General features: G+C 42.6%; 1 protein-coding gene across 1 annotated transcript in view; it reads left to right on the plus strand.

The window, feature by feature from the left end:
- The window catches only part of LOC106603262 (protocadherin-1), a 93,077-nt gene that overhangs the window by 38,658 nt on the left and 33,717 nt on the right, over nt 1–20,702 (plus strand). The gene's annotated exons all lie outside the window — the stretch shown is intronic.

A 20,702-nucleotide genomic window follows, 5' to 3' on the forward strand; every position in this document is an offset into this window, starting at 1 on the left:
GAGTTGAATGACCTTTCAAATGGTATTTTCCCAGTCGAAGCTTATTTTTTTCTAGAGTTCCCAGTTGTCTCTAACTCATTGAAGTCTGAGATTTCCCTTTTACGAGTTTCCAGTTGATCTGAATGCGGCAAAGGTCATGCTGGATTGACAGCATGGCCAATGTTCTTAACCTTTTCTGGCCTATGGCATGTGAATGTTTATCCTTTTAAACTTGGAGAAGAACCCTTAATCCCAGACTTGGACCCCCCACCCACTCCACTGAATAGCAGGCTAGTGATTGCTTTGCAATGCTTGCAGTTAGCCACTGATTCCTTCCAAACCATTCATTGTTGTATTTGCGATTTCCAACTTGTTGTGCGATGTTTATGTCCAATTGCCAATGAGCACTGATACGTTTTACCTATAATTTATGACAAGGGTTGAAAAAATTTGCCAGAAGATTGACGACATGATTCATGATAATGACTGCTTGTCTAGCTTGCTAACTAAGATTTTGAAAGTATGATGTTGACATGATCAGTCCAATCAAAGCTATGGTAGATATAACGTGATTTGATGTAATTTTATCTGTGGCCAATGACCTTGATCCTTATTGGATGGGCACTTTGAATGTAAATCTATGACAGCACCCACGGGGCTTGAATTTTTTAGCTCTCCCCATAGATTTTGCGGTGACGTAGTGTCCACATGAGTGATAGAACACTGAGCCAATCACAGCGCAACTAGATAACATTACCAACCCCTACGCTATGTATTTTCCGCTGGCCCCTCCACCACCACAGAAAGCACTGAGCTAGGCTGAAACACCTGCATTTTGGAGCTGCCTTACTCAAAAAGCATGTTTGTATGCGGTTTTATTAACTCAATAATTTTTTTAAATACAGTGTTAGCAAACTGATATGTGACACGTATTAATGCCAAAGCAAAATGCAGAACAGGCAATAACAACAAAATATATACAGTACCAGTCAAAAGTTTGGACACACCTACTCATTCCAGGGTTTTTCTTCATTTTACTATTTTCTTCATTGTAGAGTAATAGTGAAGACATCAAACTATGAAATAACACATATGGAATCATGTAGTAACCCAAAAAGTTTTAAACAAATCAAAATATATTTTATATTTGAGATTCTTCAAAGTAGCCATGCTTTGCCTTCATGACAGCTTTGCACACTCCTCACATTCAATATGCATTTCAATGTAACAGGTGTGCCTTGATAAAAGTTAATTTGTGGAATTTCTTTCCTTCTTAATGTGTTTGAGCCAATCAGTTGTGTTGTGACAAGGTAGCCCTAGTGTGTAAAAGACCATTCCATATTATAGCAAGGACAACTCAAATAAACAAAGAGAAATTACAGTCCATCATTACTTTAAAACATGAAGGTCAGTCAATCCGGAAAATGTCAAGAACTTTGAAAGTTTCTTCAAGTGCAGTCGCAAAAACCATCAAGAGGTATGATGAATTTGGCTCTCATGAGGACCGCCACAGAAAAGGAAGATCCAGAGTTTCCTCTGCTGCAGAGGATAAGTTCATTAGTTACCTGCACCTCAGAAATTGCAGCCCAAATAAATGTAACAGACACATCTCAACATCAACTACTCAGAGGAGACTGCGTGAATCAGGCCTTCATGGTCGAATTGCTGCTAAGAAACCAATACTAAAGGACATCAATAAGAAGAAGAGACTTGCTTGGGCCAAGAATCATGAGCAATGGTCAATAGACCGATGGAAATCTGTCCTTTGGTCTAATGAGTCCAAATTTGAGATTTGTGGTTCCAAGTGCTGTGTCTTTATGAGATGTAGAGTAGGTGAACGAATGATCTCTGCATGTGTGGTTCCCACCGTGAAGCATGGAGAAGGAGGTGTGATTGTATGGGGGTGCTTTTCTAGTGACATTGTCTGTGGTTTATTTAGATTTCAAGACATACTTAACCAGCATGGCTACCACAGCATATGCCATTCCATCTGGTTTGTGCTTAGTGGAACTATCATTTGTTTTTCAACAGGACAATGACCCAATACACACCTCCAGGCTGTGTAAGGGCTATTTTACAAAGATGGAGATTGATGGAGTAGTGCAGATGACTTGGCTTCCATAATCAACAAACCTCAACCCAATTGAGATGGTTTGGGATGAGTTGGACCGCAGAGTGAAGGAAAAGCAGCCAACAAGTGCTCAGCATATGTGAGAACTCCTTCAAAACTGTTGGAAAAGCAAACCTCATGAAGCTGGTTGAGAAAATGCCAAGAGAGTGCAAAGCTGTCATCAAGGTGGCTACTTTTAAGAATCTCAAATCTAATATATATTTTGATTTGTTTAACACTTCTTTGGTTACTACATGATTCCATATGTGTTATTTCATTGTTTTGATGTCTTCACTATTATTCTACTATGTAGAAAATAGTAAAAATGAAGAAAACCCTTAAATGTGTAGATGTGTCCAAACTTTTGACTGGTATATATTTATTTGAGCTGAACAGGTGGGTTCTGCCCTGCCTGCCCTGAATGACGGGTCACCACTGCCTAGAACTTTTCAGGAAGAATATGTGAACTGCCCATAAAAGCAACTTATTTCCAGAAAAGGAGCAGCATTATCAGAAAACGTCTCCGACTTAACACCAGATAATGGATACGGCTTCAATTAGCTTCAATATATCAGTGTTGTCCCACATTCAGTCAATTCTGTCAACAAGCCCAACAGCTACTCCCAACAGGTTATCTGTGTGTTTTCAGGCTGTCTTGAAACCATGTCCCCCTGATATCGATCAATCAGCTTAATCAAATGTTGTTTTTGTAGAGATCTTTAACACACTAATTTGTCACAGAGAAGAAGTCTTAATAGAAAGATTCAGAGCCATGATCCCCCACATGCCTGCCTGTGGTTTCTTTGACTACTTCTGAAGCATCTTATTCATCACAGTCAATCTCATTGTTTGCTGTCACTTTTCCCGGTGGCAAAAACGACTGTGCTAACAATGACTGTTAACTTAAGTGATTTAATATTGATGTTGGCCTTTATCCATGAAGGCAAATAGGAGATACACTACCATTCAAAAGTTTGGGGTCACTTAGAAATGTCCTTGTTTTTGAAAGAAAGCACATTTTTTGTCCATTAAAATAATATCAAATTGATCAGAAATACAGTGTAGATGTTGTAAATGACTGTTGTAGCTGGAAACAGCAGATATTTTATGGAATATCTACATAGGCGTACAGAAGCCCATTATCAACAACTATCACCGCTGTATTCCAATGGCACGTTGTGTTAGCTAATTCAAGTTTATCATTTTAAAAGGCTAATTGATCATTAGAAAACACTTATGCAATTATGTTAGCACAGCTGAAAACTGTTGTACTGATTAAAGAAGCAATAAAACCGGCCTTCTTTTGACTAGTTGAGTATCTGAAGCATCAGAATTTGTGGGTTCGATTAGAAGCTCAAAATGGCCAGAAACAAAGGACTTTCTTCTGAAACTCATCAGTCTATTCTTGTTCTGAGAAATTAAGGCTATTCCATGTGAGAAATTGCCAAGAAACTGAAGATCTCATACAACGCTGTGTACTACTCCCTTCACAGAACAGCTCAAACTGGCTCTAACCAGAATAGAAAGAGGAGTGGGAGGCCCCGGTGCACAACTGAGGAAGATGACAAGTACATTAGAGTGTCTAGTTTGAGAAACAGACACCTCACAGGTCCTAAACTGACAGCTTAATTAAATAGTACCCGCAAAACACCCGTCTCAACGTCAACATTGAAGAGGTGACTCCGGGATGCTGGCCTTCTAGACCTCACTACACCTATGTAGATATTCCATAAAATAATCTGCAGTTTCCAGCTACGGTAGTCATTTACAACATTAACAATGTCTACACTGTATTTTTGATCAATTTGATGTTATTTTAATGGACAAAAAATGAGCTTTTCTTTAAAAAACAAGGAAATTCAAAGTGACCCCAAACTTTTGAACGGTAGTGTATGTTGACCAGGGTTTACACACTAGCTTGGGATTATATATTGCTGTCATATCGGAACAATTCCAGAGTCAAATAATGACATTTTTTCCCAGAGAGTTTATTCTGTACTTATTACATAACATGAACTGTGTGTAGAAACCCAAATCTGACAGATTAGTATTGCACACACAGATTTGTGTGTGTTTGAGGGAGCCTATGTATTTGACAGGGTGGGTCCCAGAGTGTGTTTGACAGAGTGTGTGTGTTTGATAAGGTTTCTGTGTGAGTTTGATAAGCCCGTGTTTTTAATCGCAGCCCTGTGAGTGTGTGATAAGCCAGTGCTTTTGATTATTGCTCTTCATAAAGCCTGTGTCTTTGATCAAGGTTCTCTGTGAATTGGTTAAAACTGTATATTTGATCCTCACTCTGTTTAATTGTCTTAAAGCCTATGTACTGTATTAGGCCACCTCCCTGCCTATAGTGTATCTGTAATCATGGTATTGTGCGTGTGCGTGTCTGTGTTGGTTTAGCCTGTTCATTTAGTTCATGTTCTTTGTGTGTTTGTATTTGACAAAGCCACATTCCGACTGCTTGCGCGAGCACACATGACCCGTGAATCTGATAATGGCTTTTTGTTTTTGTCATAATTTTTTTGTTGTTGATACAATCTGTGTATCTGATAACGTCTCAGTGTGTGTCTAGGACTCTGTGCTCATTCGATACAGCCTGCATATTTGATTATAGCTATTTATGCACTGCTTGATTACGGTTCTGTGACTATGTGCTATTTAGTTTTCCAGCTGAGGGCTTGTTTGTGTCTCTCAGCCTGTGTGATCCGCTGTTGGCCACGGTCACTGACTCAGAAACAATTACCTATGGGGGACCCTGATGACTTGAACATAATTCAATTAATTCTCCTTGATTTCACTGGTAATAATGCTTACCAGACAGTAGGGGTTATGGCTGCTTGGAAAGCTACAGTGAGGGAAAAAGGTATTTGATCCCCTGCTGATTTTGTACGTTTGCCCACTGACAAAGAAATGATCAGTCTATAATTTTAATGGTAGGTTTATTTGAATAGTGAGACAGAATAACAACCAAAAAATCCAGAAAAACGCATGTCAAAAATGTTATAAATTGATTTGCATTTTAATGAGGGAAATAAGTATTTGACCCCCTCTCAATCAGAAAGATTTCTGGCTCCCAGGTGTCTTTTATACAGGTAACTAGCTGAGATTAGGAGCACACTCTTAAAGGGAGTGCTCCTAATCTCAGCTTGTTACCTGTATAAAAGATACCTGTCCACAGAAGCAATCAATCAATCAGATTCCTAACACTACACCATGGCCAAGACCAAAGAGCTCTCCAAGGATGTCAGGGACAAGATTGTAGACCTACACAAGGCTGGAATGGGCTACAAGACCATCGCCAATCAGCTTGTTGAGAAGGTGACAACAGTCGTGCGATTATTCGCAAATGGAAGAAACACAAAAGAACTGTCAATCTCCCACGGCCTGGGGCTCCATGCAAGATCTCACCTCGTGGAGTTGCAATGATCATGAGAACGGTGAGGAATCAGCCCATAACTACACGGGAGGACCTTGTCAATGATCTCAAGGCAGCTGGGACCATAGTCACCAAGAAAACAATTGGTAACACACTATGCCATGAAGGACTGAAATCCTGCAGCGCCCGCAAGGTCCCCCTGCTCAAGAAAGCACATATACATGCCCGTCTGAAGTTTGCCAATGAACATCTGAATGATTCAGAGGACAACTGGCTGAAAGTGTTGTGGTCAGATGAGGCCAAAATGGAGCTCTTTGGCATAAACTCAACTCTCCGTGTTTGGAGGAAGAGGAATGCTGCCTATGACCCCAAGAACACCATCCCCACCGTCAAACATGGAGGTGGAAACATTATGCTTTGGGAGTGTTTTTCTGCTAAGGGGACAGGACAACTTCACCGCATCAAAGGGACGATGGACGGGGCCATGTACCGTCAAATCTTGAGTGAGAACCTCCTTCCCTCAGCCAGGGCATTGAAAATGGGTCGTGTATGGGTATTCCAGCATGACAATGACCCAAAACACACAGCCAAGGCAACAAAGGAGTGGCTCAAGAAGAAGCACATTAAGGTCATGGAGTGGCCTAGCCAGTCTCCAGACCTTAATCCCATAGAACATCTGTGGAGGGAGCTGAAGGTTCGAGTTGCCAAACGTCAGCCTCGAAACCTTAATGACTTGGAGAAGATCTGCAAAGAGGAGTGGGACAAAATCCCTCCTGAGATGTGTGCAAACCTGGTGGCCAACTACAAGAAACGTCTGACCTCTGTGATTGCCAACAAGGGTTTTGCCACCAAGTACTAAGTCATGTTTTGCAGAGGGGTCAAATACTTATTTCCCTCATTAAAATGCAAATCAATTTATAACATTTTTGACATACGTTTTTCTGAATTTTTTTGTTGTTATTCTGTCTCTCACTGTTCAAATAAACCTACCATTAAAATTATAGACTGATCATTTCTTTGTCAGTGGGCAAACGTACAAAATCAGCAGGGGATCAAATACTATTTTCCCTCACTGTACCTCTAGAGAGCCCCAGTGAATGCTACAACTTTTCCCTTTAAAGGGCAAATTCACCTCTAGCTCACCTGTGGCAGAGCATTCCGAGAGAGACTGAGAAGTGAATGTGCGGTATTACTTGATCGATAGAGATGGGCATGTACAGTATTTTGAAAATGAGACTTTATATTTTTTTAAGGGTATTCATGGCTCTAGACTTTTTCAACTAGTGGCACTGGTGCTACCAAAAATGTTTCAGTTGATAGCACCAGCACATGTTTTGGTCTCACCAATTTTCTACAGCAGCACGGTGAGAATGACCTGCCTGTGTTCCATAATGTGCCTGCATTCCATACAGAACCAGGCTAATAATGACTAGCCATCTTTTACATTAGCATGCCCTTGTGTTCTAACATTGATTTGGATAGATTTACTCAGGGTTCAATGTTAACTTTTTATCTCACTGGCAGTTTATAAATTGGGGTGTATACTTTCTCTTTATATTCAGCTAGTAATAGGCTACATTTGATTATTAATGAATTATGTATTAAAAAGCGGTTTGATATTTATTTTTTAAATGTAACCATTATTTAACTAGGCAAGTCAGTTAACAACAAAGTCTTATTTACAATGGCAGCCTACCCTGGCCAAACCCAGACGACGCTGGGACAATTCTGCATTTACATTTACAATTATGCGCCACCCTATGTGATTCCCAATCACAGGCAGATGTGATACAGCCTGGATTTGAACCAGGGACTGTAGTGATGCCTCTTGCACTGAGATGCAGTGCCTTAGACCGCTGCATCACTCTGGAGCCCAATTTGATTCAGCAATGTAAGACATTACTCTATTCTGTAGAATTGCATTGCATTAATTGGATACATTTTTGTTTCTAAAGTAGGCCTGTCAATTAAAGATGTTTTTTACATTTCAGAATTGGACGTTGCCCCTTTAAGACAGACTGCTTTTCAAAAGAGATATTGAAATCCCAGATTTTCTAAAACCAGAGTTTCAACATCACCAGACTTTAATACAGACAGAAATACTCCTCAGTTTCATCAGTTGTCAGGGTGGCTGGTCTCAGACTATCCCACAGGTGAAGAAGCCAGACGTGGAGGTCCTGTGCTGGCGTGGTTACACGTGAGGTTGGTTGGACGTACTGCCAAATCCTCTAAAACGACGCTGGAAGAAGCTTATGGTAAAGAAATTAACATTACATTCTCTGGCAACAGTTCTGGTGTGCATTCCTGCAGTCATGTCAATTGCACACCTGTCAATTCCTTTAAAACTTAATCAGCTTCTTGATATGCCACACCTGTCAGGTGGATGAATTATCTTGACAACGGAGAAATGCTCACTAACAGGGTTGTAAGCAAATTAGTGCCCAACATTTGGGGGAAATAAGCTTTTTGTGCGTATGGAAATTTCTGGAATCTTTTCCCACACACTGTTAAAGCTCCCAATTCACAAATCTATAGACAACCTTTTGATCCGAAACGGATCTTCATCAGTTTAAACAAACTGAGTGCTCACATCCCAAAATATACACATCACCTCACATGATTATTGTGGATATGAGGCATGGTAGGTGCAAAAACTTTTTGTGTATCTCTAATAATTTAATAACAATGATATGGGTATATGTATTAGTCCCAGCAAATAATATATATTTACAAAATGACCAGGTGGGTAACCTGGAAGACAAGTCAAAGTGACTTATTTATATAAGAAATGGTCTGATATCAAACTCTTGGTTCAGACCTCTAGGAGACATGGTACACAAACGGTGAGTCCAATACAATTCTATTCTCAATAATAGATTTTATTTCAGCTCATGAAACATGGGACCAGCACTTTACATGTTGCATTTATATTTTGTTCAGTAAACATAGCCAGCACTGCCCTTCCCTCACCGAAATGCTTAGACCCCAGTTTGGCTAGTTGCTCTTCAGCGAGTGGACTTGTTTTGGTGGAAGACTCATTCGAGCAAGCAAGGAATGGCCTTAACTACGCATTTGAGCATGCAAGGGATTCTGCTCGACATTACTTGTAAGTAGCAACATAGCAATCTCATAGCATCACTAAGCAATCACACTCCACACTGCCCTTTCCCACCTGGACAAAAGTAACAACGATGTGAGAATGCTGTTCATTGACTACAGCTCAGCGTTCAACACCATAGTACCCATGAAGCTCATCACTAAGCTATGGACCCTGGGACTAAACACCTCCCTCTGCAACTGGATACTGAATTTTCTGATGGGCCGCCTCCAGGTGGTAAGGGTAGGCAACTACACGTCTGCCACGCTGATCCTCAACACTGGGGCCCCTCGGGTGGGTACTTAGTCCCCTCCTGTACTCCCTGTTCACCCACGATTGCGTGGTCAACACGACTCCAACACCGTCATTAAGTTTGCTGACGACACAACAGTGGTAGGCCTGATCACCGACAACGATGAGACAGCCTATAGGGAGGAGGTCAGAGACCTGGCAGTGTCAATGTGAGCAACACAAAGGAGTTGATCGTGGACTACATAAAAAGGCGGGCCGAACAGGCCCCCATTAACATCGACGGGGCTGTAGTAGAGCGGGTCAAGAGTTTCAAGTTACTTGGTGTCCACATCACCAACAAACTATTATGGTCCACACACACCAAGACAGTCGTGAAGAGGGCACACCAAAACCTTTTCCCCTCAGGAGACTGAAAATATTTGGCATGGGTCCTCAGATCCTCAAAAAGTTCTACAGCTGCACCATCGAGAGCATCCTGACCGGTTGCATCACCGCCTGGTATGGCAAGTGCTCAGCATCTGACCGTAAGGTGCTACAGACTCTAGTCACTCAAGTCATGGACTGTTTTCTCTGCTACCGCACGGCAAGCGGTACTGGAGCACAAAATCTAGGACCAAAAGGCTCCTTAACAGCTTCTACTCCCAAGCCATAAGACTGCTGAACAATTAATCAAATGGCCACCGGACTATTTACATTGACACCCCCCCTCCATTTGTTTTGTACACTGCTGCTACTCACTGTTTATTATCTATGCATAGTCACTTCACCCATACCTACATGTACAAATTACCTCAACTAACCTGTTCCCCCGCACACCTGGTCCTGGTCAGTCCCTGGATGGGAGACCAGATGCTGCTGATGCTGCTGGAAGTGGTGTTGGAGGGCCAGTAGGAGGCACTCTTTCCTCTGGTCTAAAAAATATCCCAATGCCCCAGGGCAATGATTGGGGACACTGCCCTGTGTAGGGTGCCGTCTTTCGGATGGGACGTTAAACGGGTGTCCTGACTCTCTGAGGTCATTAAAGATCCCATTGCACTTATCGTAAGAGTAGGGGTGTTAACCCCGGTGTCCTGGCTAAATTCCCAATCTGGCCCTCATACCATCACGGCCATCTAATCATCCCCAGCTTACAATTGGCTCATTCATCCCCCTCCTCTCCCCTGAAACTATTCCCCAGGTCGTTGCTGTAATGAGAATGTGTTCTCAGTCAACTTACCTGGTAAAATAACGGTAAAATAAAAAAATGAAAAAAATAAACACTGACTGTGTATAGCCTCGTTATTGTTATTTTGTTTACATTTTTATCATTTTTTACTTTAGTTTATTTAGTAAATATTTTCTTAACTCTTCTTGAACTGCACTGTTGGTTAAGGGCTTGTAAGTAAGCATTTCACGGTAAGGTCTACACTTGTTGTACTCGGCGCATGTGACAAATAAAGTCTGATTTAATTAGGGCTAACTAACACTACCACACATTAATGAACGGGTTTATGGCTATTTTTGGATCTTTTGAATATTATTACTTTTTTCTATTTTACTTCACAAATGATATTGAGCCCTGCTCTGATGTAACATTTCTCCTGTATGAAACAATTGATCAGTCACTCTCCCCCATCCTCACCTACAGGTACTCCTGGCTGTCTAAATTAGTGTTGTATAGCCTGTAGTTGTATTGCCTATTTGAGCCAATGCAAATATAGCACTATTTAGGATATCTAGTTTATTCAAATGAAATACTGACTCGATGTTGAACAAAATCCTGACATGCTGCACAGGAAGCCTGTTTATAGTGTCTGTATGCCATCTATAGGCTTTAAAAAAAATACATTCTGAATGCACATTGTGAGTGAATAAAAGTTCACATTTTGGAATATCCCCAGTCAGGCTTGATTCCAATAGGAATTAGACATCACTTTACAAGCCAGCATAATGTGACTTGATGCTGGTTTAGTGGGTGACCAGCATATGTATCCAAAACACAGCGAAGGCTGGGTCACTAGGGCTGTTGCAGTAACTGCATCACCGCCATACCGGCAGTCATAAGTCATGACCGCAGTAAAATTCTACGTGACCGCTGAGTCACAGTAATCTCCTTTTATACACTCAGGACTTGCGTTGGTACTATCCAACTCGCTAATGGCCTGGTACTCAGGGCTCTATTGTCCTTCTAACCACTCTGACATCAATGCAATCGAAAATCACATCAAACACTCAAACACAGTATTGTGTTTTTAAAACTCCCCTCACTGTGATTGATCAATTTGAAGAAAGAAGTTCAACAACAGGTTGAAACTGAGTGGAAAACATGGTCATTGTTGATGTTGTTTCAAAGTCTAACAACGAAATGGACAGTACTTTATAAGGTGCCGATTAACACATATTAGAGCTTATGCGTAGGCCTATTTATGAGCCCAAGCCCCCCCAAAAAACGACATTAGAATAATGATTGTGCCATTCATTATACAATACATATCCTACCGCATTTTACACAACACAGAAAAAACATGAAAAAAATTATTTAAGATGTCTTTAATTGGTCTAGCCTATATTCCAAAATTAAACAAATTCTAGTAATCACCTTTTGAATTTGAACTGTATTATTATGTATACTGGATGGACTGGTTACCTTATGCCACGCTCCAAACTTTCTATCCATGAGTCTGGAAGAGAACGTATAGGCCTACAGTGAGGGAAAAAGTATTTGATCCCCTGCTGATTTTGTACATTTGCCCACTGACAAAGAAATGATCAGTCTATAATTTTAATGGTAGGTTTGGAGAAGATCTGCAAAGAGGAGTGGGACAAAATCCCTCCTGAGATGTGTGCAAACCTGGTGGCCAACTACAAGAAACATCTGACCTCTGTGATTGCCAACAAGGGTTTTGCCACCAAGTACTAAGTCATGTTTTGCAGAGGGGTCAAACACTTATTTCCCTCATTAAAATGCAAATCAATTTATAACATTTTTGACATGCGTTTTTCTGGATTTTTTGGTTGTTATCCTGTCTCTCACTGTTCAAATAAACCTACCATTAAAATTATAGACTGATCCTTTCTTTATCAGTGGGCAAACGTACAAAATCAGCAGGAGATCTGTCACATGCGTCGTAGAGAATAGACCAAGGCGCAGCGTATATAGTGCTCATCTTCCTTTTATTTTGAGAAAACAACAAACGACAAACAACATTTCCGTAAGGTACAACGACTATACGAAAAACAACCACCCACAAAACCCAAAGGAAAACTGGCTGCCTAAGTATGGCTTCCAATCAGAGACAACGAAAGACACCTGCCTCTGACTGGAAACCATACTCGGCCAAACCTGGAAAACGAAACATAGAAAAAACTAAAACACATTCCCCTAGAAACCAACAAACCCCAAAACACACAAAACAACCCCCCTGCCACGCCCTGACCATTCTACTATGGCAAATGACCCTTTTACCTGGTCAGGACGTGACTGTACCCCCCCCCCCCGAAGGTGCAGACCCCGACTGCACCTCAAACAAAAACACCACAAAAACACCCCCAAACCTAAAGGGAGGGAAGGGAGGGTGGCCACCGTCTACGACGGTTCCTGTGCTACACCCAACTCTTCTGCCAATCCTCCAGCTACGAAGGTGGCTCTGGCTCCGGGCGTAGCCCCCGTTCTGCGCTGCCGACCCCCGCTGGAGGCTCTGGGCTGCAGACCATTACTGAAGACTCTGGGCTGCAGACCGTCGCTGAAGACTCTGGGCTGCAGACCGCCATGGATCATCACTGGAGGCTTCGTGCCATGGATCATCCCTACAGGCTCCGGGCCATGGATCATCACTGGAGGCTTCGTGCCATGGATCATCCCTACAGGCTCCGGGCCATGGATCATCACTGGAGGCTTCATGCCCTGGATTATCGCTGGAGGCTTCGGACCGTTGATCATTGCTGGAGGCTTCCTATGGGGAGCTGGAACCGGTCTCACCAGACTGGGGAGACGCACAGGAGACAGGGTACACTGGGCCGTGGAGGCGCACCGGAGGTCTGGAGCTCAGGGCTGGCACACTCCGTCCTGGCTGGATGGTCACTGTAGCCCGGCACGGGCGGAGTGCTGGCACAGGGCGAACTGGGCTGTGCTGGGGAATGAGGGCTGCTGTGCGTAGAGCAGGCGCAGGATAAACTGGGCCGAGGAGATGCACTGGCGGCCAGATGTGCTTAGCAGGCACACTCCTTCCTGGCTGAGTGCCAACTCTAGCACGGCAACGCTGCGGAGCCCGTACCGACCTCACCGGACTGTGCGTGCGGATGGGCGAGATAGTGCGCACTACCCCGTAATGCATTTCTCGCCCCTCTGCACGCCCGCTCCGCAGTGCCCTTTCCGCCAGCACCATTTCCGGGAATCTCGCATCGAACTCGGCGCTTGACTCCTTTCTTGGCTCCGGCTCCCCCCTGACCTAGCCAAACTAGCCATATGCCCCCCCCCCCAAAAAAAATAATGTTTTTGGGCCTGCCTCTCAGCCTCCTCTTGCCGCTCCAGCCGTTCCTCCCAGTATCGCTGTTCCGCCTTCGCTGCCTCTATCTCCTCCGGCGGGTGGTGATACTCTCCCGGCTTTGTCCATGGTCCTGCCCCATCCAGGATTTCCTCCCAGGTCCATGATTCCACGTACCTCCTCCCACGCTGCTTGGTCTTCTTTTGTTGGGTGGTTCTGTCACATGCGTCGTAGAGAATAGACCAAGCCGCAGCGTATATAGTGCTCATCTTCCTTTTATTTTGAGAGAACAAGAAACGACAAACAACAGTTCCGTAAGGTACAACGACTATACGAAAAACAACCACCTACAAAACCCAAAGGAAAACAGGCTGCCTAAGTATGGCTTCCAATCAGAGACAACGAAAGACACCTGCCTCTGATTGGAAACCATACTCGGCCAAACCTGGAAAACGAAACATAGAAAAAACTAGAACACATTCCCCTAGAAACCAACAAACCCCAAAACACACAAAATAACCCCCCTGCCACGCCCTGACCATACTACTATGGCAAATGACCCTTTCACCTGGTCAGGACGTGACGGGATCAAATACTTTTTCCCTCACTGTAGGTGATGCTGTCGGTTCATTGATTATGCAGGGCGGCTTACAGAGTTAGCCTACAATAGAGAATTTGTATTTGATTTTGAATAGCCTAGTCTTAGAGAATTTGTTTATAATTTCCTAATTAACAGGGAGACACATTAGGCTACCTTTAGCTACAGAATATCTCACCACCGTGCGTTTCCATCTCCTCCCCTCTCTCTATTACCTTCTCAAGCACGCAGAGAGTGGAGCTGTCAACAGTTTAATTACATAGGTTTCGTTGTGAAAACATGTTTCTTTCGATGTTCCCAAACAGATTTCACTTGGTTTCCAAAATCAAGCAGTTGGTAGCTTCATGAACAGGGTTGGGGAGTCCATGGCATACAGAGTTTGGACAGAATATCACCTGTTGCGCAGTGAGAGGCTGAATGCTTCTCAAACACTGGTTGGTGTGTGGCGTGAAACAACCAGAGTAGCCTTCCGTTCACTATTCAAATGCATATACCCTGTATTTTTTCCCCTGACCCTGTTCCTGCCCATTTGATATTGGCCCGTTCTAAATCTAAACTAATTTAACATATTAGTAAAGAAAATATTAAATTGAGAATAGTCTGATGGGCGATAATATGATCACTTGATGAGAGAACAGTGTGAGGCTTTGTTTGCAACTTTCTCAAATCATCAATAGCCTGTAGTTGGATCACGCAGCCCATGTATGTTTTGATTTCTAAGACATTCTAAGGTTTGTATCAAGGTTGCAAGATCGATTCCCCAAGCTGACAAGGTAAAAATCTGTCGTTCTGCCCCTGAACAAGGCAGTTAACCCACTGTTCCTAGGCTGTCATTGAAAATAAGAACTTGTTCTTAACTGACTTGCCTAGTTAAATAAAGGTAAAAAATGTTTTAATTAACGGTCAATTAAAGTGTGACCGGCACTATTTTGCATAAAAACAACCAGCTGACAAAATGTAATGACTGCCACAGCCCTAATGGTCATCAGCAAAAACACAATGAAAGATGGTCACCAGCGAAAACACAATGAAAGATGGTCACCAGCGAAAACACAATGAAAGATGGTCACCAGCGAAAACACAATGAAGGATGGTCACCAGCGAAAACACAATGAAGGATGGTCACCAGCGAAAACACAATGAAAGATGGTCACCAGCGAAAACACAATGAAAGATGGTCACCAGCGAAAACACAATGAAAGATGGTCACCAGCGAAAACACAATGAAGGATGGTCACCAGCGAAAACACAATGAAGGATGGTCACCAGCGAAAACACAATGAAGGATGGTCAAAAGCGAAAACAGCGAAGGCTGGTCGCCAGTGAAACCACAAAAACGACGGGTCACCAGCGTCCAAAACTAAGGCTGGTCACCAGCCTATTCTGGTCTATGTTGTTTTTTTCAGTAGGGTTATCAAGGGAATACATGTCAAAATATATTCCGAATTATCCAGAAATTTTTGTGCATAGGCTATATTATTTACCACCTGAGGACAGTGGGAACTCAAAACACTTAGCTAGATTGCTAACTCTAAATATGATCATGATGCTAGATAGACATGCAGATTTAATTGATTAATCTATCAGTAAATGTAAAGCCCTACAAAAACTTTCCAGCTATAGGCCTTTAAAGGCTACTTGATGCAGGCCTATTCACTCAAAATGGTGCACTCCGCTTGGCTCCGCTCTGCTGGTGCATCAAAACCATACTACATAGCCTACTCTGGTTGTAAAGTGGTGCTTTGAACTCAATATTGAGATGTAAGAAGTAGATTATACGGTATATACACAGAAAGCTGTAACTATTCTCTCTGTAACTAGAGCAACAGTAATTTAAGAACTATATTTTTCACGCAATTGCATTTTGAGCAACGATCATGTTGTTGTGTTTATTAGAATGCACCTCTCTCTCCTCCATGGGCACAGTAGGGAGAGGGAGTGGCTCGCTCACACAGCAGCCGACAGCGAAACAGGGACAGGCAGATACTTTCATGTGGTTTATTTTTGGTCAATTGCACATTACTGTTTGAATAAATCATGATAATAAAAAAATAAGCAAATTGTGAACCAAAAACTAATGTGACCAGCTACATATTTTTTCCACTGGCACACTTGCGGCCAATAAAACATTGGTGTCGCACTGCCCAGTCCAAGTGTTGTAAATACAAGTGTTTTGGTTGCAGTTTTGAGGCCTGGATTGTGTGAAAGGATTGAGAAGAACCAACATGTAGAGTCGGAGGAAGATGGAGACAGACATGGCCATGTGGAGCAGTGGACCTACTATAGTTTTTCACCTGAGGGTTGAGGTCAGTTAAAGGTAGAAGGATGGAAGTCAGAGGACAGCAAGAGGAGGCGAGAAGCATCGTGACTGGGAAGGTGCAGAAGTGCATCCCTTGTGTCTGAAATGGAGGGGTTGCTAGGATACAGGGGAACAAGAGAGGGGGGTGCTTTCTCAGAGCATACAGAGAGACTGTGTGAATTTTATGTTAGGCAGACTAGGCCAAATGATTGCAGATTACTTTAGCCTAGGATTGTATCAGTGGAAACTCCTCCTCAGTGTATTTCATAAAAATATAAATAGTGAAACGTTAAAAAGTTATCATTTTTATATAATACTATGCTACATATATTCACATCACCAAATAATTGTTAAAAACACACTGTTTTGCAATAAAGGTCTACAGTAGCCTCAGCAGCACTCTGTAGGGTAGCACCATGGTGTAGCTGGAGGACAGCTAGCTTCTGTCCTCGGGGTATATTGACTTCAATACAAAACCTAGGAGGCTCATGATTCTCACCTCCTTCCATAGACTTTCACAGTAATTATGACAACTTCCGGAGGACGTCCTCTAACCTATCAGAGCTCTTGCAGCATGAACTGACATGTTGTCCACCCAATCAAAGAATCAGAGAATTAATCTAGTACTGAAAGCCTAAGATACAGCTAGCTAGCACTGCAGTGCATACAATTATGTGTGTAGTTGACTCAGAGAGTGAAAGACAATAGTTTAACAGTTTTGAACATTAAGCAGAAGCAAGAGAGAGAGAGAGAGAGCTAGCTAGCTAGCTATATTTGGTTGTATTTTTTTAAACTTCCACTTTCAGTTAGCAAATGCAGCTAGCTAGTTTAGCCTACTCAAACCCCCAACTCAAACAGAGAGGGATGCTATGTTAGCTAGCTGGCTATGGCTATCTAACACTGGAACTCATCCAAGTCAAAGTAAGCTTTTGGTTTTATTAATTTATTGCCAGCGGTGCCCGCAGGTGTAACTGCTAAGCTGCTTTCTGACTGTACACTGTACTGCATGATTGTAGCGTGTTTACTAAAGCATTAGTTCAAGTTTTTTTGCCTGGTCACAGGCAGCTGATGTGTTGTGCACTAAAGTCCGCAAGCGAAGGGAAAAGGTGACAGGAGGAGAGCTCGTAGATAGTTGTGAGAAGGAATTATATATACAACGAGCAAAGGGATCATGCTGTTTTTATGTGTCTGCTTTGAAAGTGAACAGGGGTGTATTCAGGGGTGTATTCATTCCGCCGATTCTGTTGAAAAACATTTGTTAAACGGAAGAAAACGGAATGAAACGGGGATAAACGTACCAGAATTTGGAACTGTTATATCAGCTAGATGCAGGCAAGGCACTGTCTATTACCTTGTTTACTAAAACTTATCTCGACCTGTGCATCTACGTTGTAAACTTTAATTCATAGGCTCGGATGTATCAACCTCATGATGGGTACATGGAGAATTAGAGTATCATGTAGTAGCCTAAACTTACTGATGTTACATTGAACTGGGTGAATGGAATATGAATGACAGTCATCCAATATGCTGTAATAGAAATAAGGCCATGCTCATTAAAAAAATATGCCTAGAGTTACACACAGGGTTTTGGGCTATATAGTACTGGTGCATCATGGGAGCTGAAACAGACATGAGATATCCATGAGCCTTTCCCTATCTCACGGGCGAATTGAACCCGACACACTAGAACACACTAGGATGGTATCAAAAGGAGAAAATCATTACACACCACCTTAGCAGCTCTGTGTATGCATAATTTAAAGGGAAGATGTTTCAGTAATTGGCAGGGCTTAAACATCTTGAGCTGAGGTAATTGAACAGTCTCCCCTCTAATGGAAGCATGTCCGACATGGTCTTCCACCCATCAGACAGTGAGTGACAGAGAGCCAAGGAGAGGGGGGGGGGTTGAGAGAGGGAAAGGAGAATAAATACAATTCCCTCTTATTATTCACTGGTCCTTGTAGCTGTGTAGATGAAAGTGTCATGATGAGCAGGAGCTGGGTCATGTTGCTCGGCTGTCTAGCTACTGTGGCTTATTCCACTCCTTTTCTTCAGTATTCATCTTAATGATAAACCCGCTGTTAAAAGCTCCCGAGCAGTATTATTGGGTTTTCTGCTATGATCTTAACCCCCTTGACTATTACAGCAGCACCGTTAGTTCTAGTTTTTCATGCATCCTCCCATCTTCTTTTCTGCCCTAACAGTGTAACCGTGCCTGCCTGCCTCAGCCGAGCAGTCATTACACTAGATGGGTGCTGTGCATTTCCAGTGAGGATTAATAAACGAAAAATTGTCTTTCAAGATACACCAAAGTGGGGTAGTGTCTCGAAGACAATCTTATGGCGTAGCTACCCTTCTCAACCACTCAGAAACGCTGTTGATTGGAGTCACATGGAGAGTTAAAGGGGAATAGGAGAGAGTCCTTGTTGCTCCCTTATTAATAATAATTTGGTGGGTGCTTATATTTGTCCTATTTGTGTATTGACAATGTTTATTTTGCATATCCCAACACTCCAGTGGGGTCACGGCCAGGGTCTGCCATTGTTAATGATGATCCTCGAACTATTAGGGGTAAGTGCCTTGCTAAAGTGAACATAAACATATTTTTCATCCTTGTCAGCTCAGGGATTGGGAACTAGCGACCTTTTGGTTATTGGCCCAACGGTTTGACTACTAGGCTACCTGCTACCCTTGTTGAGGATGGTCCCATTGCACCTCTACTCTAATGCAGGCCGGGGCTGTCCAGTCCATTCATGAATCACTGGGGCAGGGAGGGAAGCGCAGGAGAAAACCACCAGCTCTCATAAATAAAGCAGGAAGCTGCTAGCGCCTGCCACTGAGTCACCCAGCCCAGCACTGCTCCGTCTCCCTTACATAACCGGGGGAAAAATAAAGCCTGCAAACCTACCGCAGAGACCAGAGAAAACCTGCCACCACTGCATTCAGTCCAAAAATGAGCCACTCTCCCACTGTTTCTCTCCACCTGGGAGTTACCCGCTCTATATCCGCCAAATGCTCCACAATGAGGAGAAATGCTCACTTTATTCATGAAAGGATGGGGGAGTTAGTATAATGAAATGTTAAAGTACATTTCATTTCTTCCTATTGATTTAAGATGGTCATCTGGATTTGGGTTTAGCTATTGATTTGAGATGTTAGGGATGGGATGGTTATCTAGTGCAGGGAAATCGTTATATGTAATGTCTATATTGGATTTCAGCACACCCTCCTGGGGACACTCCAGACACCCTCACATCAAAATGCCACTAAAATGCCAGCAGGGAAATGGAGGCATTTTTCACAGACTCTACACTCTTAGAAAAAATGGTTCCTAAAGGGTTCTTAGGCTGTCCCCATAAGAGAACCCTTTAGGAAAAAAAAGGGTTGTTCAAATGGTTATCCTATGGGAACAGCTGAAGAACCCTTTTAGGTTCTAGATATCACCTTTTGTGAGTGTACCAACGTTTAAAAAAAAATTATTGGCAGGATTCCTCGAGTGGTTCTTCATTATTGCCAGCAAATATCACCGTTCTCCGCTGAGTCACACCAGTAGATCTGCTTACACTCATAGAATGTCAGCTAGCAGTACAATGGCAGGAAATCAAATGTAGATTACAATGAAATTATTTAAAACAAGCCGATTGTTTGTGCAGTTTTTTTTCCCAGTATTGTCACACGTAGTGGAGTTGGAGCAGAAACTTTATTTCAATAGTGGGAACAACATCCTCTATATTTGATAGTGTATCAAAGGACTGCCACACTAGCTGACTTGGGATGTGTTCCTCTCTTTCTTTTCATTATTTATTTCCATCCTGACAAGTTAATGTGGGGCCCTTTGATATGAACTCTTGCAGCGTGTTAGGAGTCTTCTCGTATGTCTGCCTTATGTGTTTATGGTGAAGGCAGATGTCAGGCTGATACGCAGAAAACACTTCTAGAAATGTCACACTGACTGGTTTCATCCTTAAGTAGGATTCTTCTGGAAGAGAAGATTGTGGTCTATGAAAAAGTTCTGTCGTTTTAATGAAAACAGAAGAATCTTGTCAGTAAACCCAACCGACCTTCCTCCAGTGAAACCTCAGTTGCACTCTCGCTCTCTCTCTCTCTGTGTGTGTGTGTGTGTGTGTGCGTCTTCGCCCACACAGTTATTGTGGGTGGTGAGGCACACCCTGCTGTGTAACAATGTCCAATTTGTTTCTTTGTGTTTCTGCCAATAAAAGTGGAGCTATGTCACTTTTAATACCACTGATGTGCATTTTTCACATTATACTGGTATTGTACTGTACATCCACATCCTACTTCCCTATGTCCTCACTGTGTAGCCTAACATAGCTGTAACAGACAATATAATGCTTTATGATATGGCAACAATCCATCAAATTAATACAGAACTGAAATGATAAAAGGAGTCTTGAAAACACACACACACACACACACACACACACACACACACACACACACACACACACACACACACACACACACACACACACACACACACACACACACACACACACACACACAC

Source organism: Salmo salar, chromosome ssa04 (genome assembly GCF_905237065.1).
Source record: "Salmo salar chromosome ssa04, Ssal_v3.1, whole genome shotgun sequence".
In the NCBI taxonomy this organism is placed as follows: Eukaryota; Metazoa; Chordata; class Actinopteri; order Salmoniformes; family Salmonidae; genus Salmo; species Salmo salar.